Consider the following 25,551-nt stretch of genomic DNA (forward strand, 5'->3'; position numbering starts at 1 on the left):
CATCACTTCTGTTGTCATTCTGTTAGCTAGAATGCAGTCATGTGTGATCTATAATAATAAAAGCATAATATGCTAATTAGACCGGATAGCTGAACGACTTTCCAGATGTCCTCTGGAAGACCTTCCCTCATGAAGCCAGGGCTGCAAGGGCCGAGGCAGTTGCCGCGGCTGTGAGGGCTGAGCCCCTTGCACGAATTTTGTGCATGGGCCTCTAGTATGACTATAAGAAAAGCTGGGAAATGCAACCAAACTGGGTGTCCGGGGAAAAGAGGAGACAGGTTTTGGTGAATAGCCAACAGACCCAGAATTTAAACTCAAGTTTTACATGCTTTTTAAATTTATACCATAATTCCCTTTATTACTTACTAAATAGAATCCGAATTTAATTTGGTACAGAATAAATGCTGCCACAGAGCGAGGCCGACCCGGAGCTCATCCTGGCCAGCCTTTATTATTTCTCCACCTTGCAGATGACTGCCAGTCTCCCTCCCAACTGCCTGAATCCCTAGGCCTATGCCATATTTCGATTTTATTCTCAGTGTTCCTGCATCCAAGACCTAAGTCGGAACTTTGTCTTGAGCCAAGTTCGCAAGATTAAGTTTCCCTTTGACCTCCATTTTAGCCTCCCCATGGCTCTCCTCAGCCAGAGGGCAAGGCCGCTGCTTCCAAACGGGCTCCTCGGAGGTCATTCTCTGCCCGATTGTGACTGGAGCTTGCCAAGACCATATGGAAGTGTGCCCCTCCCCCCGCGATGTGGGCAGGTGTCCTGTTCCAGTCCTTCCTCATGCCTCCTGCATCATGTTTTGGATAAACTGCTCAACCCTGCTGGGAAGTCCTAGTTTACAACAGCCTGCTAATCTTGGAAACCTGATCTTAGAGAGAGTCTGGAAAAGCTGTCGCGTTTTAATTTTGCCAAGGTGCAAAGCACGCCAGCTCACATGAATCGCAAGTGAATGCTTTATTGCCCTCCAAGATAACCCCACCATGACCTTGGCTAGCTTGCACTTTGTTCAGTAAAAGATACACCACGGTCAACTATGTTTATGAACTAGCTGAATAAAAAGTGTCAGTAAGTACATACTTAAATATTAATATTTACTAACCACTGTGCTACTAAACTAGCTACATTTTTTTTAAAAATCTTGACTGTCTTTTCAGTCAATCTTGTGGTTATTACTAGTTATTTTTATCATTTTAACTTTTTGAACTTGTAGCACACACCCTCAATTTCCTCTACAATCTTTTCACTGACTCTGTAAAAAATGAGATATATGAAATACCCATAAGATGTGAACGTTTTCTATTTGTTTTCATTTTTTTTGTTATTATCATAAAGAAACTCTCATTGGGTACATTGAAATAGGGAGCAAAAATTAATCTAAATGATTATCTCACACAATTTGAGATTGGGAGCATAATAGGTCTAATTCTAAACATAGAAATTTCTTTGCAACTTCTAACATCTTACAGTTTGAGTTTCGGAGAACAAATCTCTTGGTTTCTAGGAGCCACAAGATGCAATGTCATGAACTGTGTGTTGCAAAACTGGGAGCTAAAAGCATCCCAAGTACTATACAGCGCTTAGAATGAAGCCCTTGTTGGACACAATTTAGGGTTAATATTTTACATCCTTAGACATTCACTTAGGTACTCATCTGATGCAGCATGGTGCATATTTTTGGTCTCAGCTATGCCTATGCTACTATTAAAATCAGGGGCTAAGCCCTAGCCCCGTGGTCGGCAAACCGTGGCTCACGAGCCACATGAGGCTCTTTGGTCCCTTGAGTGTGGCCACAAAGTTTCAATCTCGCTGTACGTGCGTGCCCGCATGTGGTATATTGTGGAAGAGCCACACTCAAGGGGCCACAGTTTGCCGACCACTGCCCTAGCCAATTTGGCTCAGTGGATAGAAAGTTGGCCTGTGGACTAAAGGGTGCCCGTTGCAGGCTCAGTCCCCAGTAGGGGGCGTGCAGGAGGCAGCCAGTCAATGATTCTCATCATTGATGTTTCTATCTCTCTCTCCCTCTCCCTTCCTCTCTAAGATCAATAAAAATATATATAATTTTAAAAATCAGTGGCTATGGCCCCCGTTCTTGCCCAAGGAATTGCCATTTGTCTTCTGGGTGCTTACCATGTGCCAGGTGGCATTTTCCTGCTGTCACATGCCCCATCCATCTGTAAGCATTGCTCACTATTTAAGTGATAGTTCAGCTCTTTTATGAGGTTGGCTTTGGTATCATTTATTAAAGACATACTTGGCTTTACTGTTTCTTAAAAAAACAACTGACACCTGGTCAGACATCGCAATTTGAAAAGAAAGATCCAGGTGTGACATAATTTGGAGGTAATTGGTTTTAGGCAATTAGAATAGTAGGTGCCACAGCTCTAAGGGAAGAACAAACTTGGCATGTTCTATGAACAGAAAAAAGGCCATAAGGCTTGAGTTAATGCCCGAATCAGAGAGAGAGACAAGGTTGGAGGGCTTGTCAGGGACTAGCACACTTTAGGGCTTATAGACTAAGGTAAGGAATGTGGGGATTTCATCTCAGTATAAGGGGAAGGCACTGGAACCATGTTATGTGTCTCAATGATGACATTTTTTTCCAAAACATCAATTCCTGATAACATAGCTTTGTTAACCATTACGTTGTTTTGGTAAGGAAAATATACTCCAAACCAATAGCCAACATTTAATGGTAAAACTGTAGGCCTTGATTGCCATTATAGTCAGAGACAAGACAAGGACATTACCATCGTTATTTAATATTATGTTGGAAATTTTAGCTGCATTAGGACTTCACCTCCAGCAACAGCCTCAAAGGGAATACTCAGCGGATTTGGGGAGCATGATGTCTGATAATGCCTTTCTGTCTGGTATCCGGCTCTGCAGACTCACTCACTGCAGCCTCCTCTTCTTCTGTTAGCGACACTTATTTTCTGTGTGGGGTGCCCCTCCTTGCACTGTGACCGAGAAAATGCCTCCAGGCCAAAAGCTTTGGTGATCTTCGGGCTCACCTTGCTTGTAGGTAACTTGATCCTGCATTGTCTGTTCTGCACTGTCCATTGTATGGAAAAGAAGTTGTTTAACATATTTGGTCATTTTTTCAGGTGTTTACTGGGGGGGTGGGTAAGTATCATTTTAGTTACTCATCATGGCCAGAATCAGAAATTAACACTAAATTTTTAATGAAGGGTAGTAGTATTCTATTCTTTAGAGCACAGACCCTTTAATGATGCTCAAGGTGTGGTCCACAGCTTATCTACATCATTATCTCCACAGTGACCTATTAAATGCAGATTCCTGGGCTCTAACTCAATCTTGGGGATTGAGATATCTGATTTTAAAAGCATCCTACGTGATTCTGGACATTTTGAGACTCTGACTTTGGTCTGTCCTTTACCTTCTGCAAGAGACATTTCCACCATTAACCCATCTTGCCGAGACAAGGTGTGTAGAATATAGAGCTGGATTTGATTTATTTATATATAAAATTAAATTTATTGGGATAACATTGGTTAATAACACTACATGAGTTTCAGATATACAATTTTATGATAGATCATCTGTATATTCCATTGTGTGCTCACCACCCAAAGTCCAGTCTCCTTCTGTCACCATATGTTTGACTCCGTCCACCCTCTTCATCCTTCCTCTCTGGTAACCACCATATTATTGTCTGTGTCTATGAGTTTGTTTGTGTGTGGTTTTTTTTTTTGTTCCTCTGTTGCTTTTTGTTTTATATCCCACATATGAGTGAAATCTTTCAAGGGTCATCCATGTTGTCACAAGTGCCAATGTTTTATTTTTTTATGGCCGAGTAGTATTCCATTATATAAATGTACCGCATCTTTATCCAATCATCAGTTGAAGGACACTTAGGTTGTTTCCATGTCTTGGCTATCTTGAATAATGCTGCCATGAACATACTTACATATGTCTTTACGAATAAATGTTTTCAAAGTTTGGGGGTAGAGCTGGGCTTTTGAAGAGCTCAGGCAAAGCTGCTCATTTCCATAGAAAACAGTGCTCTGGATGCCATGGCAATGGGTTTATTTCTTGTACACCTTCCATAGCTTCTTCCAGAACTATGGACACTGACTGTGTGTTAGGTGTAGAGGTTGCATTTTTTCATTCATAAAAGACAGCACATATTCACCAAGATCACCTGCTCACTGTGACACTGAAGAAAAATGTCCTCAAAGCAGCGTGGGGGTGCATGGACTTCTGAGTGGTGCACAAGATGATTGCAGGAAGTGCCCACTGGTGTTTTAGAGGTGATGACATGGGAGAAAAACTTAGTGCGGGTGAAAAGAACCACTCAGAAGACCCTTCTAGTGACAAAGCTTTCTCTTCTGCCCACTGCATTTTCCTTTTCTGTTCTTCTTTACCCCGTTTACCCAGGCACCTAACAGTTCTAAGTATTAGTCAGTTACTGCTTTATTGCCTCAGGGCTTCTCCATTTGAACAGAACATGTCCAGAAAGAAGGCATTTCAATAACAAAGAAATAATGATAGAGTTTCCTAGCAGCAGTAACAGGCTTATGAGGGATATTTCATCTGTGAGTGAGTGTGTGTGTGTTTGTGTGTGTGCTCCAAAGTAGCTTCACTTCCTAAGAGGTAATTCATGAGGATTACATGAATTATTAGGCGTATTTTCATAATAGAATGCTAAACAGTCACGAAAAAGAACAAAGTACAAAGAAAATAAAATTGAAAAATTAAGAAGAATGAAGTGCGTCGATGCCTATATGTTTGTACACAAATAAATAATAGCAATAACAGCATATTTGGAGAAGATGGAGAAAATGACATGCTATATCCTATTAACACTGGTCATCTCTGGAAGGTAGAGTTTTGGTGGGGAGGATGTTCCTCTCTACAGTTAGTTACTTCTGTAATGTTTGAATTTTGTATAATTTGGATAATCAGAAAAATAAATAATGAAGCTCAAGGGAACTGTCAGCTTTGCCTAAGTGAAGACTGTCTGGTGATCATAAATCAAGAAACATAAAACACATCAGCTTAAGTGTTGAAGCATTTTCTGCCGGTTCAATTAAGAGAGAATGTACTTTTTAAGATTGTGAAGCTGAAGAATCCAAGTTATATTTTCTGTTTTATAGACATTGATCATCTTCCAGTGACTTATGGGAAATTTCACAGAGAAAGGACACTTATAGAGTGATGGATGTGGGAGAGGAAGGGAAGAGATGATAAGACGCAAGTGTGTGTTCCAAGAAATGAGTATACGATTGGACTAGGGTATTGAACAGTTTTCACAAAGGGATCAATAATGATGACAGCAACAAGAGCAATCACTGTTGCTAAACAGTGTGTGAAGCACTTCCCCTCATTTAATCTTCACAGCAACTGTCTGTGGACCCTTGACCTCTTTGAGTCTCACATCCTTCTTTGTCAAATGGGCACCTTAGCTGTCTAGTGCACAGGCTTGCTGTGAGAACTAGATGACACGATGGGTATGCAACACTTACCAAGGTATTTGAGACTCAGTAGGACTTGTTCGCTGTGGCTATCGTCCCCATTTTATAGAGGTGGGAATACGATCTGAAACGTGCCTGCAGTCAAGAACTAACAAGCGGCAGAGCTGATATCTGAATCTGGGCTTGTCTGTTCCCAAGTCTGCTTCAGTGTTCACGTAAATGGTCTACATTTTGGAGTTCTGTGTTCACTCCCCGAGTACCCCACCAGTTTGGACGCTTGTTTTTAGAGTAGTGGTGTAGAAGCCTGCCCCAATAAGACCTGGGGTTGTAGTAGATACACGGATTGGTGATGGTGCATGATTAGAAACATCAACAAAAACAGATCCCACATTTTCTAAAGTCAAGACCATGTTCTGTAGGTAGAGTTTTTAGGTTGAAGTGCATTTTTATTAGAATGATGCCAACGCATAGAGTGTGCCCATCGGGTTTCAAATGCTAGAAGGAGAGAACAGCATGCTGCCCCTGCAGTGACTCTGGCACCAGAGTGACAGATGGCGCAGTCCAGGCCCCCGACGTCCTGGCAGAGTCTGTTGCGTTCCTGGTGTAGTAACTTTGCCAGTGAAACGGGAACTGCTCCAAGGAAAAGCTTATGAGATGGGGCAGGGCAAGGTGTTGCCTTTGCTGCTGCTGATTTGAAAGGATGAGTCAAGAAAAGTCACCTTGACCAGGGAAGTTATTCTGGGGACTGAAGCGGAAACCGAAGAGACAGAAGCAAAGGGGAAAAGGGTGCCTGTCTGTGGTCAGAGGTCAATGATCCTGAAAGCTGGGCTGCCTGGCCAGGAGGCAGATTTTAAACAGGCAAATCCATTGTCGTGTGTGCTTTGATGGGAAATGCAGAGCTCAGACTAGCTGTGTAGGGTGGTGCTGACTGTAGTTCCGCTTGTCCTAAATGAAATTGATTTCCTGCCTTTGCGTGCTAGAGAGAAAGTCCTGGTTAAGTTATTCAAACTGAGAAAAAAAAATGTCCCCTGAAGGAGCAGGGAGTGGAAATGAGGGTGTGTCGAAAAGGGGAGCAAGAATGGGGCTCACAAAGCAGATATTTCAGAATCAGGCCCCTGTACCTGGCCTAGAGCGAGAATCATGGTGGGAAGATAAGCTTTACTTGATTGGTTGTAACTCAAAAGCCAGGACAGGTTAGTTTAACCTACTCATCTCTCGTGTCTGGCACCACCATCTGCTTTGAGCCATACTGGCTGTGGGACACAGTGGTTGATATATCACTTGGTACATACCGTACCTGTTTGTCCATAGTTAACAGGATGGAATTTGAGGCAGAAAGCAAATTCTTAAATTCCAGTCACCTACCAGGTGGGCTTCTGTTTGTTTGCTTGTTTTTACCAAATCTCTGGACAAAGGAAATCTTGAACTTGTAAAAATCACAGGGGGATGTTTATGCACTTACCCAACAGGAAGAACCTGGTTCTCTCACCTCCAGGTTGCAGCCTAGAGGAGGGCCCTCAGTGGAGCCCAGCTCTGGACATCCTGATCTCAGATGTCCAGCCCCCAGAACTGTGGGAAATAAGTCTACAATATTCTGTCACGGCAGCTCCAAACTGACTCTTTGTTGTTGTTAGTCCTCACCCAAGGCTATTTTCCCATTGATTTTTAGAAAGGGAGGAAGGGAGGGAAATGGGCGTGTGTGGAGAAATAGAGAGAGAAACATCGATATGAGAGAGACACATTTATTGATTGCCTCCTGCACCACCGCACCCCCCTCCCTGACCAGGGCTGGGGATGGAACCTGCAACCAGGTACATGCTCTGACCAGAAATCTAACCCTTTGGTTCAAGAGCTGACACTCTAACCAATGAGCAACAGCATCCAGGGCAAGATATTCTTATTATGCGAACACGTAACAATGAGTGTCTATGCAGGTAGGATAATCAAATAATTTGGGCAGGTTGCCAGCTATTTTTACTTTTCTATATGTTCTATTCCAGTAATGGCGAACCTATGACACACGTGTCAGAGGTGACACGCGAACTCATTCTTTTGGTTGATTTTTCTTTGTTAAATGGCATTTAAATATATAAAATAAATATCAAAAATATGTCTTTGTTTTACTATGGTTGAAAATATCAAAAAATTTCTATATGTGACACAGCACCAGAGTTAAGTTAGGGTTTTTCAAAATGCAGACACGCCGAGCTCAAAAGGTTTGCCATCACTGTTCTAGTCATTTTACAGTAAATATGTATTAGCTATATAAGTAAATAAATGAAAACCTCAAAATAACTTGTACTAAGGGGTGCCTATAAAGAACAAAAACAACCATGAGCAGTTGTCCATGTCTCTGGACCTTAAAGAAATCTGAGAAGACCTCATTCCCCTCCCTCTCCATCCCCCACTTACGGCTCCCCCCCCCCCCCCCCCCGCATAGTAACACCCTGTTTCCAGTCAGCTCTCAAAGAGCACACCTATGCAAAACACGAGAGTGGAAAGGATGGTCATGGATCTCACTTTGATTTTATAGGAGGTTTCTGTTCACAGAAGGCATTATGATGAGAATGATGAGACATGATGAGAATGACTAACATAAAAGAGGGTCTTAGGGTCTGTTAATCCATGGCATGTTCCAAGAAGTTTGGAATAATGTTTCAGAATGTCTTTTTGCTTCTCCTTTGATGCAGCGGATTAAATCTTTGCTAGAGTGCAGACCCCTGAGCTGGCTGTCCTTGAGGAGAACGAGGACTGTGCCAGAGGCCAGTGGGAGCATTTTGCTTAGACATCTTAACACAACTTTACAATTATTTGCTAGGTAGCATCCTTGAGTAACATATAATATGAGTGTCTCCCAGCACTGAGTAAGGAACTAGGCAGCTTGCTGGCAGCATGGTCCAAACCACAGAGAGCTTGTGAGGGGTCCCTGTGTGCCAGATCAGTATGTGTCTGTGCACTGCATATACAGTACTCTTGACTTCATATAAAAAGAGTACATTCATATCAAAAGACAGATAGCACTAGTGTTTGTCTTTATTAATTGTGTCTTATAAACTTTTTGATTTTGTGGTAACTTGAAGCATCAAAAGATATCGATAGAAACAAGATTTCTTATAGCATCTAAGAAACCTAATCTGTGGCAAATTAAACTAGTTATTTCTCTCTGAGACTTTTCTGAATATTGCAGATGTATAATTTCACTTGAAATGAAACAAAAACCATTTTCTAGAACCTCTCAAATTCTAGGTTTTCTGGCTGCTTTGGTCTTATTTCTTTTAGGAAAATAAGATCACCATTGCTGGAAATGAACAAATAGATGAACCATTAAAAAATCTTTCAGTCTGACTGGCATGGCTCAGTGGATGAACATTGACCTATGAACCAAGAGGTCATGGTTCAATTCCCGGTCAGGGCACAAGCCCAGGTTGCCAGCTCAATCCCCAGTAGAGGGTGTGCAGGAGGCAGCCGATTAATCATTCTCTCTCACCACTGAAGTTTCTTTCTCTCCCTCTCCCTTCCTCTCTGAAATCAATAAAAATATATATTAAAAAATCTTCCATGAAGCAGAGTGAGATTGTTTCTCAATTACAAACAAATAACTAGGTATAGCACAAATCACCGTGCTTTTTGCCTCGCTCACCAGTGGTGTGGAGAAGGCACCATCCCTCGTCCGCTCTCTCAGGTAGCAGCTTGAATCTTTCCATTCTTATTAAGACCAGAGAAAGGCTTCACTTTGGAAGATTCTGAGAGAATCACTGTTGAAGAGCTGAGTTTGAAGAGCTTTGGAGACCAAGGATATCATCAATGTCAGCCAATGGAAAACTCATTTGATCCTCTAGAAATATGCATTTATTCTCTTTTGACTCTTCTTCTCCAGTGGGTCATTTGTAGCAAAAGACAAATTCGTGGGTGTCTAAGAGAACAGAGAACAAGGAAGGGTACTAATCCATGCATTAATGCATTGCTTTCATCTGGCTCTACAAACGACTTACCATCCCACTCGATTTTTCCTCTGGGAAATTGGAAAAATGCTTCCGCTGGCCTCTGGCACAGTGCTGGGTCCCTTCAAGGACAAGCATCTCAGGGACACACCTGCACTCTAGCAAAACTGTGTTCACCGGAACAAAGGGGAGGCGGAAAGACATTCGGGAACATTCCAAACTGCTTGCAGCCATGTGTTAACAGACCCTCTTGTATGTTAGATCATTCTAATCAGCATGCCTGCCAATGCCTTTTGTGAACAGGAACCTTGGTAACTTTAGCAAGGGGAAGTAATGACATCAACAGCTTTTACCAGACCTCAAAATATATAATTGTTAGCAGCATGACAATTTTTTATATTAGTAACAAAATGGATATTTTTTGGTAAATAAATACAGGAAACTGCTTTTACATTTATGGGCAAAACAAGAATTAAAGCAATCAGAGATATGCCAAACATTTTCCTGGAATATGGATTTTTAGTTGTATGGACAAAGGTCATGCAAACAAAGCAAAATGAACATAATATTAAGCAATGCAAATTTCTAGTGGAAGGCGTTGTCAAGAAAGGTCTGAGGTTTTTACCCTACTTACAAGCTAACAAGTTTGCCTGACACAATTTCATGGATGCTGCTAGAAATTCCTGGGTCAGAAATGAAGGCCTATTTATTACTTACAGCTAAAGCAGTAGTCAGAGTATCTGCACTTTTGTGCTGATTCTTTCAGGCCCTGTTCCATAGGGTGATGCAAAGAAGCCAGGGTTCAGAGCTAATCTGTCTTACTTCCCGCTGATCTACACTACAGTAATCTGATGAGAGAGACCTAAGGAATTAATCATGTTCACGCTCTTGGAATATCTAAAGCAGCTACCTGTCAGTGCACAGCCTAAGTTAGGGGGTAGTAATCTGCCATGGATGTGCGTTCAGTACCTCCGCATTGGCCAATAGGATCATATGGGTTTCAAGTGTACATTTCTATGATACATAATCTGTACATTGCATTGTGTGCCCACCACCCAATATCAAACCATCTTCCATCACCATATGTTTGATCCTGTTTACTCTCCCATTTCCCACATCCTCTGGTAACCACCATACTGTTGTCTGTGTCTATGAGTTTCAGTTTTATATCCCACATATGAATGAAATCATGTGGTTCTTAGCTTTTTCTGTCTGACTTATTTCGCTTAGCATAATATTCTCAAGGTTCATCCATGTTGTAACAAATGGCAATATTTATCTTTTGTTATAATGGAGTAGTATTCCATTGTATATATGTACCACATCTTCTTTATATCTTGGCCATAGTAAATAATGCTGCAATAAACAGGGCACATCTATTTTTGCAAATAGATGTTTTGAAGTTTGCTGGGTTATATGGTAACTCTACTCTTAGTTTTTTTTAGGAACAGCCAGACTATTTCCAGTGACTATACCAGTTTACATTCCCACCAGCAGTGAACGAGGATTCCCTTTTCTCTACAACCTCTCCAATATTGTTATTACTTGTCTTTTTTTATAATAGTCAGTTTAACAGGTGTAAGGTGGTAATTCACTGTTAGTGGTTTTTTTAAATCCTCACCTGAGGATATTTTTTTCCATTGATTTTCAGAGTGGAAGGGAGGAGGAGGGGGCGGGAAGAGAGAAATAGATAGAGAGGCATCGACATAAGAGAGACACATCAATTAGTTGCCTTCTGCACTTGCCCCAACCAGGGCCAGGATCGAACCCACGACCCTCTGACCCACGGGCTGATGCTGTAACCACTGAGCAACTGGCCAGGGCTCATTGTAGTTTTGATTTGCATTTCCCTCATAGCTGGTGAAGTTGAACACCTTTTCATATATCTGTTGGTTGTTTCTATGTCTTCTTGGGAGAAGTGTCTATTCAGGTCCTCTGCATACTTTTTAATTAGATTATTTGTTTGTTTGGTGTTGAGTTTTATGGGTTCTTTATATATTTTGGGTATTAATCCCTTGTCAAAGCTGTTGTTTGCAAATATCATCTCCCAGTCAATTGCTGCCTTTTTGTTTTGTTGTCAGTAACAAGGTTTGAAAATGGTACAATTAAGTCAGTCAACTGGCTGTTATAGAGAAGTCATCTAGCCAGTTTTGGTTTCATGGAATGAAGTGATTTGAACCCTGGTTTGCTCAGTTACAACCTCCCCAAGATGAAAGCCAATAGAGGGAATTAGTGATTCCAAACCTTTACTCTCTTGGCGGTTGCATTGCCTAGGGCAGTTGCTATCCCTTTTAGAACTCCCCTGATTTCTTTGATGAGAGAGATTTATTGTCAGAGGATGAGGCTGAATCAAATTTTTGGAAAATATTTATTATCTCGCTTTGTTAAAATCTGAAATTATAGATCCAAAATTGTATTTGTTCAAATATGTTATACTCTCTAAACCTAAGAAATACATTAGTTTGTAGTAAATTCCAGAAGTAACATTTAAAGTCAGGGAATTAAATGAAATGGGTAGTGACATTTACATCCATGCTGGGAAGCTGGAAGAGTGACAATAGAAAAGGCTGGGTACAGATTTCCTGGAAGGTACCTGGAGCATCACAGTGAGCACTCTTCAGCAATGGAAAGTGGTCATAGACTATAATGTACAGCAAATGAACAGAATTTGTAACATGGGCCTGGCTGATGCTCTCTTTTCTCTGCCTTCACAACGGTATATCTTCCTTCTGCAAGGCACTGCTTGCTCACTCCAAGTTTTCAACCTTGATGAGATTCAGGTTAAAGTGGCCCATCCAGTCCAGCATTATGCATTCACACAGCTGACCAGTGAAGGGACCATTTCTGCTGCCACGAACACACTTTTCTCAGAAGAGTTCTTTGGGCTGGGAACATGGCTGAAAATGACCCCCCAAAAAGCTTTTGTGCATTTTGTGGCTTAGAGGTGGGACCTACATGCCAAGTGCAAGCCCTTGACTGAAAGAGGCCAGATTCCTCATTGAGTCCTAAGCAGTCTCTCACGGGGATTTACCCAGGTGTTTGGGGGATTGTGCTGATTCACTATAAAGAGGCAGAGAGTCTGAGAGCCATCCTTGTTTCAACATCTGCCTTCCTGTGTGGTCCAAGTGTACTCGTCTGTTCATTTTTCCATCTTCACTTGTGCTTCCTGGAATTTGAGTTCTGATACTTGTTTGGTTAACTCCCTGTTTACTGATCAGGACAGTGTTCTAGAAATGTATTACATGCTTCAACTTTACCTGTGGTTCTGATTCTAAATATTAATTATCAATAATAATTAGAAATTAAGTAAATCTGCTCTGAACACTACAATTCTTTAATACAATTTAATACACTTATTAGCATTCCTAGAAATCTTTTAAACACATAATAACTGGTAGTATTCTTTCAAGTCTATAGCATAGGGTAACATATAGACTTAGAAATGTCCAGCCTCTTCCATGGCCACCAGGCCCCCACATTCTATTTTTCAGCTGTGATGATCTCCTTTAAGCTCCTCAAACAGGTTTTATTTCAACCATCTTAGAGGTTTCTTCCTCTCAAAAACCTTTCCTGACCATCTACCCATCTTTCAGATCTGATTTTTCACATGGCCCATACTGTCCCCATCATAGATTTGTATCACTGTGTATTATGATAGTTTGATTTATTTTCTTCCTCCCTTATGCTTCATAAGCTCCATGAGGACACTGCCCACTTTCATTTTATTCTTTGCATTATGCCTCCTATCACAGCTAATGCTCATCATTGGTAAGTATCATTACATATTGGGAGATAGAGTGAATGTTTGAGAAGACCTGTGTTTGAGCCCAGGTCTCCCTACTTGTTGACTCTGTCAGTGAGTTTCCGCATCAGTAATAGTGTTGAAAATATACCTTGCTCTGAGGACCACATGAGATCACACTTGTAATCTCTAAAGATGTTATTATCAGTCCTCTTGTGTTTGCATTCATTTGCAATGTTAATTTGTACTGCATTTTAGCACTTGTTTGAAATTATTTCATGTGTAAATGTTTTCCCCCTAAGGAAACCACAAGTAATAGATAATTTCATTTATTATTTTTATATAAAATGTCACCATCCAAAATTAATAGGCATGTCATAAAACAGGTCCAAGTGAATGGAAGCTAAGAGATAAAGGATGGTAGAAATAGACTCATAAATGATCCAGGTATTTGAATTGCCAGGGAGTCTCTAGTCTTTAAAATAATGGTAATGGATACATTCATAAAGATGGGGGAAATCTTGAAGCTGTAGGTAGAAAGTTGGAAAATATGAAAAAAAATCAAATAAAAATTTTAGAACTTGAAATGATAATAACTGAAATTTAAAATGTAGGGATTTAATAACTGATTAAACACAGCAGAAGAATTGATTAGTGAAATAGAGGATAGTTTTTAGAAAATATTCATATTGAAGCATCCTGGAAAAATTAAGGACAAATGGGATGTGGTAAAAAGATCTAACATATCAGAGCCTCATAAAAGAAAAATGAGAAATGACCAAATTTAAAGAGATAATGGTTAAGAATATGCTAAACCTGATTACAAATATCAAGACAGATTAAAGTTCACAAATCCCATATGAAAGAAAAATCAAAGAAAAGCATACATAGGCACATCAGAATACAGCTGCTTTAAGAAAAAATAAATTCTTAACAGCATCTAATCCCAAGAAAACAAAGACACATTATCAAAGGAATGTAAGAAGACTTAAAGAAGTCTTCTCAGCAGAAATTATTAAAGCTTGACAACAGCAGATATAATTTAAAAGTCCTAAAAAATGGTTGCTGACCCATAAATACATTTTTAAAAAATGATGGTGAAATAAACCACAACAAATAATTTTGAGGGAATGTGTCATCAACAGCCACATACTAAAAGAAATATCAAAGAAAGTCCTTCATCAGAAGGAAAATGATCCCAGCTGAAATCATGGCAATGCAGGAAGGGATGAAAAACAATGGAACAAGTAACTATATGAGTAAATCTATATGAATACTGACATTTTAAAACAATTAAAATGGTTTTAGGTGCTTTCAAATAAATGTAGAATTTATATATATGAAAACTACATCATTTTAGGAGTGAGGAAAATGGAGTTAAGAAAAGTGAAAAGTACAAATTTAAGTTAGACTCTAATAAGCAAAAGATGCCTTTTGTGATAATTAAGGTAAACACGAACAATATAAACATATATCATTACAAAGTGAATAACAATTAAACAAAGAAAGCAATACTTTATTAATTTAAAAGATGTAAGAAATTAAAACAGAGTTTCAGAGAAGCATTGTGTGTAATAGCCCCAAGCAACTCAAATGCCCATCCATGGGATAAGATAAGTAAATTTGCATATATTTCCACAAGCAAGCTATGAACAATGAAAACTTCTGTGATACCATGGTTAAATCTCACGAACTATTGAGTGAAAGAAGTCAGACATATACGTATATGAGCCCCTCGAATGACTCCACTTATTTCAAGTTCAAAACCAGTGGAAACTAATCGATGGTGATAGAAGTTAGACAAGCATTACCTTCAAAGTGGTAGTTACCGGGATGTGACACAAAGGAAATGCCTGGGATGCAGGCAGTATTTCATTTGATCTGTGTGGTAGTTGGCTGGGTGTGTTTCCTTCTGTAAAAATTCTTTGAGCTGTATACTTAAGATTTTTATATTTTTTGGATGTATGTTGTACTTATAAAAAAATGCAGGTTATCCTTTCTGTGTTAGTCATGCTTGCAGGAATAGGCTTACTAATCTCTATTTGTAATGGAAAGTGGTTTAGCATTTCTATAAATAAATAAATGGGCTTGGTTAACGTATGGTAGTAGGATTTGTGTCATTTTAAGATATGACTAAATCCAGTTCATTAGAATATTCATCAAAGAAATAAGCAGAAATATTTAATGCAGTGCACATATTTTCTCCAATAATAAAAGGAGCAATTTATGGGTTTGGTTTTTTTTAGCACATGAATTGTTCACTTGTTTCCCATATGTCTGTCAAATTTATTTGATTACTTCAAACTTATGCAGGGCTGCTTCAAGTTTATTTATTTTATAATGCCTACAGGAAAATGCAATAATCACAATTCAACTCTAAAATGATGGTTTTTGTCATCTGTGGGTTAGTGGCTGGCCATCATTTTGCCTCCGTGTCATGGCATGCACGGGTCCCCGTATCCGAGCTCTGTGTCACAGTAAACCAGAGGACCAGATGTCGTCACTCTTGCATAAGCTGCACTCCGGCTGAGCACCTGCTACTGTCATTTTGTTCAGGGAAGTTGGCCATCCAGATAATTAATTATGTAGTTGGTATTGTGAATACTGCTTTCTATAGAAAGTGATAGGAAGAAGTGAAAAGGGAAGGAGCAAAGTTTTGGTTGACTTTAGGAGGGAAGAAACTCCCAAACGCATTTTTCCTTAGAGCATAAATCATCTCCCACCCACAATCTGCTTAGTTACCGCCCCCCTTTATTCTAGAACTCCCATCTAATGTAGACTTGATGGATTTTGTGGAAGTCTCCTCTAATCAGGATGGTTTCTCTGATTTACAATTCTGGCGGTTGCAGGCTTTGCTCCAAGATTCCAAGAGAGACAAGACTGCATATATCAGAAAAAGGAGGGTGTGTCTCAATTAAATGAAATCTTTACTCCTTCTACACTCCGTTATAAGAAAAGACTGTGTAGTCAAATATGAACTCTCCAAGATTATATTTTTGCTGCCTTTTTGGCATGGATCAATTTAGCAGCTACCGTGATGCCCGAATGTATATTTATCTTACAATTCTAAGTTTTGGTAAACATTTTTTTCTAGATGAGTGTTAAAATAACATGTAACAGAGAATATTACAGAATAGTCATTGAGCCACAAAATTCAGCATAAATGAAATACGGTTCACAATTCTCCTCCATCCTTTAGACAGATACACACAGCAGTGGCATAGGGAAATTGTTTTCTTAGATATAATGCTGTGGTCAAAAAACATCTCACCCAGCCGGCATGGCTCAGTGGTTGAGCATCGACCTATGAACCAAGAGGTCAGGGTTCGATTCCTGGTCAGGGCACATGCCTGGGTTGTGGGTTCAATCCCCAGTGGGGCATGTGCACGAGGCAGTCAATCAATGATTCATCATTGGTGTTTCTTTTTTCTTTTTTTAAAATATATTCCATTGATTTTTTTATAGAGAGGAAGGGAGAGGGATAGAGAGTTATTAACATCGATGAGAGAGAAACATTGATCAGCTGCCTCCTGCACACCCCCCACTGGGGATGTGCCCACAACCAAGGTACATGCCCTTGACCAGAATCAAACCTGGGACCCTTTAGTCCACAGGCCGACGCTCTATCCACTGAGCCAAACCAGCTAGGGCTCATCATTGATGTTTCTATCTCTTTCTCCCTCTCCCTTCCTCTCTAAAGTCAATAAAAATATATATTAAAAAAAAACCAACACATCTCGACATCTCATCACAAGCAACACCTCATTGCCTTTGTTAATGAAACTGAAATTGAACTGTAGGATAAAGATCTCCATCTCTGTTGTAAGGCTAAACCTGCTGCACACTCTTCTTCACCGAGAAGACTATCAATAGAGCTGCCTTAAGCTTCCTTCTGTTCCCTTAGATGTAATTAGACACACAAGTGGAGGAGCCTAAAATTGAGCTTTAATGCATCAGAGGCAACTTTTAAAACCAGCTTCTCCTTCTTTTCCTCCAAGGGCTAATTTCAGTGTTCTCTATTATGGGGTAGAAATTCGGCTCATGAGCTAGTTAAATTCACTTGCAAAAAAATAAAGCTGCATTTTTGCATATCTCTCTTGTGACTTTAAATTTCAGACCTTTGTACTTGGTAAGGAAGAGAGGCCACAGAAGAAAAGAAAGGGAAATATGGTTAATGTTTTTGAAAATCAAGTAATCACAATAAGCTAATAACAACACTATGATCATCAGCATTTTATACTCAGAGATTAAGTAACTTGCTGGAGGTCCCACCGCTAATGGGAGGTAAAGTCTGCCTGCAAACCCAGGAAGATGAGCAGCAGGCAGCCTACTCAGGACCCCGAACTGTCCTGCTTCTGTAGGAGAAAAAGGAAATGGATAGAGTCAAGGGTAATTTTAAAAATATAAGGAGAACTCACATTTTTGGAAATAGAGAGAAAGAACTTAGAGATGAAGGAAAAAATGGGAAGGGCCATGGAGAACTAATGAATGAGGTTCCCAAGAGGCAGGAAAGGAAAGAAATAGAAGCTGGTGAGAAGCCAAGGCACCTCTTCCCCTGGGACAGAAAAAAAGAAAACAAAAAACATGTGTGAAGACAAAAGTGCTTGGAATGATGAGAAATCATCATGTAAGGGCCTTTTTTGGTTTGTTAATCCTCATCCAAGGATATGTTTCCCATTGATCTTTAGAAAGAGTGGAAGAGAGAGGGAGAGATACAGAGAGAGAAACATCAATGTGAGAGACACATTGATTGGTTGCCTCCTGCACCCTCCCCGAGAACAGCCAGGGAACCCGCAATCAAGGTACGTGCCCTTGACTGGAATTGAACCTGGGACCCTTCAGTCCGTGGGTGGATGTTCCCAGTGGTTGGCAAACTCATTAGTCAACAGAGCCAAATATCAATAGTACAATGATTGAAATTTCTTTTGAGAGCCAAATTTTTTAAATTTAAACTATATAGGTAGGTACATTGTTATTAACTTAATTAGGGTACTCCTAAGGCTTAGGAAGAGCCACACTCAATGGGCCAAAGAGCTGTATGTGGCTCTCGAGCCGCAGTTTGCCGACTACTGCTCTAGAGTCTAGCCACTGAGCCAAACTAGGTAGGGCATGTAACAGCCTTTCTAAAAAGGCTTCCACTTTTGTAATAAGAAGGGAACGTGCACTTTCTGAGAGGGAGATAAAAGGTGACAGAGCTGGAACAAAAATATGTGGATGGGGGGTGGGTGGGAGGAATAAAGTCCTATGTGACATGCTTGTGAAAAGCTGCATTTTTGTGGGTATATATTGCTATTTTTAAAAGTCTGACATCTTAGTAATTTACTTTTTTTTCCTACAAAAAGCTTTATTGTTTCTATTTGGTCCAATGCATGGGAGAGGGCTTCAGGGTGGTTAAAAGAATGGCCAGTAGTTTCGGGGAGAGGCTCAGGCACAAGGCAGACACCAGGGGAGGCAGAGGGGCCCCTCACAGGCCTCGGGGCTCCACAGGCTCCTAGTGGTGCTGGAGGCTGAGCCTTTCCTAGAGCCACTCGCCCGCCCAGCCTGGGGCCGCAGCCTGCGGAGGGAGCCAGGTGTGGCCCATCTTCTTGATGAGCTTCCCCTCCTCACCCGGAAGTGGCTCTGCAGGACTTCAAAGCTGAGCGTTTGCGGGGGCAGAACCAGGGCCTGCAGGTCCACAGGGGCCTGGTCAGGTTCCTCCCCGAGGCCAGGAGGCTTCCCTGGCGCCCCGAGTTCTGCCCACTCACCTTGGGGAGGCCTCAGCACATCCTGGGGGAGAATGCGGAGCTGGGTTTGCAACTTAAAGAGACGCTTGGAGTCCTCGTGCTTCTCCGCCATCTCGCCCAGAGAGAGGTAGGTGTGGGCGGCCCGCAGCGGCAGGTTGGCCAGGCCTCCACCTCAGTGGAATAATTCTGACGAATTTGGGAGCAATAAATAAAATTAAGTCAAGAGTAAAGGAGTTAGGGTAGAAAAGAAATCGGTGTGTTGGCTGGTCTTGGAGGTGGTTCTGAAGGTGGAGAAGAGTCTGTTCTGTCCAAACACGGTTGAAGCAAGAGGCAGATCCAGGACTGACCAGGGCACTCAGTAATTTACATGTTTAGATTAAGTTAAATGATGGGATTATTATTAAGTGTGTATGCAAAGGTAAAAATGTGCCAAGTGAGAGCTGAGGTGTGCTGTGAGTATTGGATTCCTAACACTTTGATTTTAAAAAAGGAATGTTAATAACTTTTTTATATTGAATACATATTGAAATTATAGTATGTCTGTTGGATTCAATAAAATATATTGTGAAAATTTTAAAAAATGATATGCAGTCCTTAGTTTTCGAGACATCCCAGCCTGTATGAGTTTAAGCAGCCATATTAGGGAGCTAGACAGCTTCTGTTGAAAAACAAATTTTATTTTAGTGAGAAGAATTTCTAAACAAAGGAAATATGACAGTATCCAAATCGATACTGGTAGTTGTAAATCAGAATCTCCGTCTCTACACAAGGAAACTAAAGAAGAGGACAAATCAGAAATGTTTTCTTTAAACAAGAACATCTCATTCTCATGATTTCAGTCTCAAATCTCTTTCCCCAATCCCAAGTAAAAGTCTTCAAAAGATTTCTTTAAAATTATAAGAAAAGCCCTGGCTGGTGTGGCTCGGTTGGTTGGGCATTGTCTCAAGTACCGAAGGGTTGCCAGATGATTCCTGGTCAGGGCACATGCTCAGCTTTCAGGCTTAATCCCTGGTGGGGGGTCAGCAGGAGGCAGCTGATAGATGTTTAGCTCTCATGTCGATGTTTCTCTCTCTCCTTCTCCTTTCCTCTCTCTCTCTCTCTCTCAAATCAATAAAATATCTTTAAAAAATAAAAATAATAAAATTAAGTCAAGAGAAAGGATTATTTGAAGCTGAATGAGTTAGAGGAAAATGTTTGAATTGACATAACATTATCACTTCAACATTCTACTTACAGGGACAGTTCAGAATTTTTAACTGAGGCTTAAAATATTTGGCACAAAATAACTACATGTTCATGCATGAATGCTTGTTGCACTTTGTCCTCTAAGGCTGCATTTAAAAACATATCTGAAGTGATGTTTTATTTAAAAATTCTCACTATGTATTATCTTTATCTTATATTAGTGTCCATCTTACTATTTTATAATAGCACTTTTTTGTATTCATTTAATCCTCCAATAGTTAGTCAGAATGTGATTAATATTTATATATGCATTCATTTACATTTTTACTTATTTTTTAAATTTAAAATCTATTATATTTTTAGTTCCATTTCAGTCTTAAATATACACTGAATACTGAATACTTTTAAAATGAAATACAAGTTTTGGCATAGTATTTCAAAATTATAATTAATTTATAATTACTGAAATGCTAGTTTATCATTTTACTGCAGTAATGTAATCAGAGCAGTTGGAGAGACTAGCACTAAAACGACTGATTGTGATTTTCTGTCTCTGCTTGAAGTTGATTAAAGACCAAGGAATCTAATAAACTGAGGGCAGAGGGAGGGGCATTGAGGCTGGGATCTAGTTAAAACATGTTATCACTCTCAGCTGGTGAATCAGCCAAGAGCCAGATGGAGGAATGAGGAACACGTTGGAAACTTGATGTGAAAAGTGGTTTGTGACAGAGAATTAAATGCTTAAAAAATGATGGCGGAGGTTGAAAGAATGTATATTAACCAGGGTCTCTATGAAAGGCTCCTAGAATAAAATAGCTAAACTGGCCTGTAGGTGAAGCAATCATCCTCTACCATGATCAGGAAGCTGATGGACCAGTATGGGCCCCTAGAACTGGGGACATCAGGGCAACCTGCTGTAGCTGCAGCCTAGGATCAGCAAGTGCCTGTCCCTACTGATCAAACTGCCTCATGACTGCCCCATGACTGGATAAGACACAGGAGAGTGGCCGGAGGCTGGAAAAAGGGGCATCCCTGGGTCTGTTCTGTCCAAACACTGTTGAAGCAAGAGACAGATCCGGTGTTGGAACAGGGACTCCAGTTGCCACAACCACTACCAATTGCTTTCAACACCCGCAAAGAAAGTGACTGGACGTGATGAAGCCCTTGCAGAAACACCCATGTCTTCATGTCTTTGAAGCACAGGATCATGGCCTCTAGCTCACTTCTGCTTCATAATCTTACATGAATGGATCAAAGAGGCAGAACCAAAATCACATCCAGAACTCGGCTGTGAGTATGGGAAATCTTATTTTTAGTTTTGAACTGTCTATAATTCCAGAAGACACAACTAGCAAGAAGCAGAGTAGAGCAAACCAGTCATAATCACTAAACTGGATGATAAAACTTCACCATAATGAGTTCATGTTAAATATGGATTGTCATGACATAATGGGAAGTTACGAAAAGGGACCTATGACCACTTATATGCAATATCTAAAGTAATCGGACTCATAGAAACAGAAAGTAGAATGGTAGTTGCCATGGTGGAGGGGCGGGGACAGTGGGGAGCTGTTCAGTGGTATAGAGTTTCAGTCCTGCAAGATGAAAAGCTCTGGAGACTTGCTGTACTGCACTGTGCTTCTAATTAATACTGTAATACACACTTAAAAATTGTTAAGAGAGTAGAATTTATGTTTTGTGTTCTTACCACAATAAAACACAACTAACATTTTCAAAAAGGAAAAAGAGACTTATATAGTTCAAGAACTTTGCAGTTGCCTCCAAATTTGGGCATTGATGGTCATTACTTGATATGGTGTATGCCAGTTTTCCTCACCTAAAACTCGGATGTCAAATGCATTGGATTTATCTTGTGATCATTTGTTAACCAGGGAACTTATATGCATATATGCATAGCCCATGGACACAGACAATAGTGTGGTGAAGGCCTGGGAGGGCGGGTGCAGGATGGAGGGGGTCAATGGGAAAAAAGGGGAAGCATCTGTAATACTTTCAACAATAAAGTTAAATTTTAAAAAAGGTAAGATCACCTAAAATCAATATCTATCTATAAAAGGCAACATTGGATTATCTCATAATTTTAAACGGTAATTGCCCTCAAATTCAATTAGAGTCCCTTCCCTAGAAGTTCTGGTTGGAAAAACACTCTGAGTGCTAGTATCATAAATATTTTACCTAAACAGTTCCGCTTATACAGATTTAAAAGATTGAGATAATATTTCCAAAATAAATCACCCTATTAGACAGATACAGCACAAGAGTCTTTAAACTATTTGCAAGATCACTAATCCATTGTGAAATTTGCCATCCTCTTCTTTGTGTTTTACAAACATGTTTGAAAATTTAAATTACACAAAGAGTGGAGAATGGCTACAACAGAAAAGCCATATTTGATCTTTGTACGTAGATACTTATTGTATGTGTAAAGGGCCACCTATAGCATAAAATTAGAACCCTTTTGGAGATTAGAAATTGCTGTAATTCCTGCAATCTGCTGCCAGCTCCAGGAAAATAAAAATCCGTATACGTTTCATATCAAGAATTGTTTTAGTATTTTGTGGGTTTGTTGTCTGTAGGCTTGTGGGTTAATTTTTGAAGGGAGAATAAGGGTAAACAATCTTGTTCATTGTATTGTGAAATTTAACAAATATCAAGGACTTGAATTACTCTGACGTTCATAAACCTTGCTTCAATTTCTTAGAATTATTTGTTTTCAATTTGTGATTGATTTCTTGGTAATTTCCAATTTTTTCTAAAGTCTCATTTCCGGTTCCCAAATATAGTAGTGGCATCTTTCAAAAAGTCAAGTGGAAATGAAGTGATCTATTGCCTATGTTCCGAATCAGTTTTTTTACCAGGTCAAAACATATGAAATTCTATTGCATTGTCTCATTCAGTCCAAGTTTCTGCTTTTTCCACGGATTCATTTAATGGCTTTTAAAGAGGAAGATTATCCTCCTACCCGTCTCTGGGATAAAAGTTCTTCGCGTACTACAAAGGAGAAATAACTCCCCAGCTGTTCCCTGACCTTACCCCCTCAAAGTTGGGTTTCTAAACAGAAGGTGCTTCAGTATGAAGACATACATTTTGTACGTGTTTCTTATCTCAGCAAAAACTGACTGCAAAGGTCAACTTCAGGGTGATCTCTTCAAACCCACTGGATTCCCTCACCCTCGTGTCTTTTTCATTCTTCTTTATAGATAATTTGATAATTTCCAGAGCTGAGCCAGACAATACAGAGACTCTGTTTGAATCACAGGCCACCTCTTGGAAAGAAAATGAAAAATTCTGTTCACTGTATGGCATCCAGTTGTCTGGGTGTGTGATATGGGGAAGCAGTCCATCTGGATGGTGCTCTCCGTGCCAGGACTGTGGGTGGCAGCAGAGGCAGAGAGAGAAGAACCAGGATACGAGGTCAGGGATGAGAGGTGGGGCATATGAGGAGGAGGGAGGCAGCGCATGGCCAGTTATTCAGTCTAATAATTGGGTTTTGCTTTGCTGAAGTGCAGGCTAGATGCCTGCAATGTTATCAAGCACACATGAAGGATTTTCAACTCTTTTTTTTAACAAATGAAAAGTCAAGAAACTACTTTATCGTCAGTTTTGTTCGGTATTTCTTAAGAGTCTTCATATTTTCCTCAAAGATCAGCCAAAAGGTAAATTTGGTAATTTTTGTCTTCAGGGAATTGGCCCACTTCAGCTAAGTTATCAAATGTGTGGGCATAGGGCTGTTCATAGCATTCCTTTACTATCCTTTAAAAAAATGTACTAACAGCAAAGGCAGTGAGGCAAGACGGTGGCCACCAAGAGGAAATGACCTGGAGCCTTGGGGTGGGGTTCAAAGGAAGAAGCTGGAAAGGAACAAAAAAAAGATGACAGGCCACAGCTAAGCAGCTGGACTTGGCAGAGGAGGTGGAGGGAGAAGACAGAGACTGCACCCCAGGCCCCATTTGCAAGGGCAAGTGCAAAAAGAAGGAATGGATTCTCCTCTTTTTGTCCCAGAGGAATACATTTCAGAACAAGACGTTTAATGCAAGACTTAAGAATGTGGATGCCTCAATCTAAAGCAGATACTAAAATGGATCGTAAAGATAAGTTATTTGTGATTAATGAGGCCTGTGAAATGTGAAACTACATTAAATGTTTCTATTTTGAAGCTAAGAAGAAACAAAGATCTCTCTATGTGGTTTTCAATTTCACCTCATAGTCCATCTGTTAAGTTTCTAGTTCAAAACATCCATACCCTCACTGAACTAAAGATGACTGGAAACTCTTTGAAAGGTTCTCAGCCCCTTTAGTCTTTTGACCTTGCTTTTGATGAATTACCGCAATAAGCTTTGATAAAAGAACTCTTAAGTCAGACCTTCAGTACACCCACCGCACTGTCATCCCCAAAGCCAGTCATTTGCAAGCCACGTGTTTACTTTCACTGTTTTGAATAATAGGATGCCATTTCAGAACTTTCTGATCATAGAAGATGCTGCTCTTATAGAAATAGGGTTTCATTTTGTCTTAAATCTCATAAAGATTTTCCAGGGACGTTTTGGAGTACCAGCTTTATATGAAAATCCTCACTACCAGTCACCAAACATCCATCGGTGTGGCATAAGACCCATCACAGCTGCAAAATACGAAGAGAAACAGCAAGTTAAAGAGGCATAGAAACTGAGGGAGAAAGGACCAAAGATGATTCTTCCATATGAACCCACTGCAGATGTTTTTGTTACACCAGCTAAGGAACAACAGATAAAAGTACAGCGGGTAAAACCAGAGCCAAAAGTTGATTGGAAAGCAAGAAAGGGGTTTTCAAAAGGCAAAGAGAGATGAAACAGAAGCTGAACAGTGGGAATGCAAAATGAATCCCTGGATAACTAGTTTTTCATTTATCTTACATTTATTTTGTATTCAACGTATAAATAGTTTTATTGTTCAGGACTCTCATACATCTTAGTTAGTGTAGCAGGTAAAAGAAAGAAAAAATTAAAATCTCGTGGCTTCCAAAAAAAATAAACCTTTACTGAGGAATAATCGACAAATGTAATTGTATATATTTCAAGTGTATATTATCCTTTTAATGTCCATGGACTCAGTAATGATGATCCCACTTTAATTTCTCATATTAGCAATGTGTGTCTTCTCTCTTTTTTTCTTAGTCTGTCTACAGGTTTATCATTTTAATCGATTTTTTCCAAAGAACAAGTTTTTGATTTTATTAATTTTTCTCTGTTGTTTTTCTGCTTTGAATTTCACTGGTTTCTGTTCATATTTTTATTACTTCTTTTCTTGCTTTAAAATTTTCTTTTCTAGTTTCCTAAAGTGGAAAATTAGGTTATTGATTTTATATCTTTCTTCTTTCTTAGTGCATATGTTCAATGTTATCAACTTTCCTCTAAGCACTGCTTTAACTGCATCTTCCAAATTTTGATAAGTTGAGTTTTCATTGGATTAAAATACTTTTCTTTTAAAACTTCTTTGACCCACCCTAGTTAAAGTTATAAAC

General features: G+C 39.8%; 1 pseudogene; it reads left to right on the plus strand.

The window, feature by feature from the left end:
- The first annotated feature begins 23,378 nt into the window (after window positions 1-23,378).
- On the plus strand, window positions 23,379-24,910 carry LOC138996161 (ribosome biogenesis protein BRX1 homolog pseudogene; annotated as a pseudogene).
- The last annotated feature ends 641 nt before the right edge of the window (window positions 24,911-25,551 follow it).

Source organism: Myotis yumanensis, unplaced genomic scaffold, assembly GCF_028538775.1.
Source record: "Myotis yumanensis isolate MYYU_CA2020_CCGP unplaced genomic scaffold, mMyoYum1.0.hap1 SCAF_17, whole genome shotgun sequence".
NCBI lineage: Eukaryota > Metazoa > Chordata > Mammalia > Chiroptera > Vespertilionidae > Myotis > Myotis yumanensis.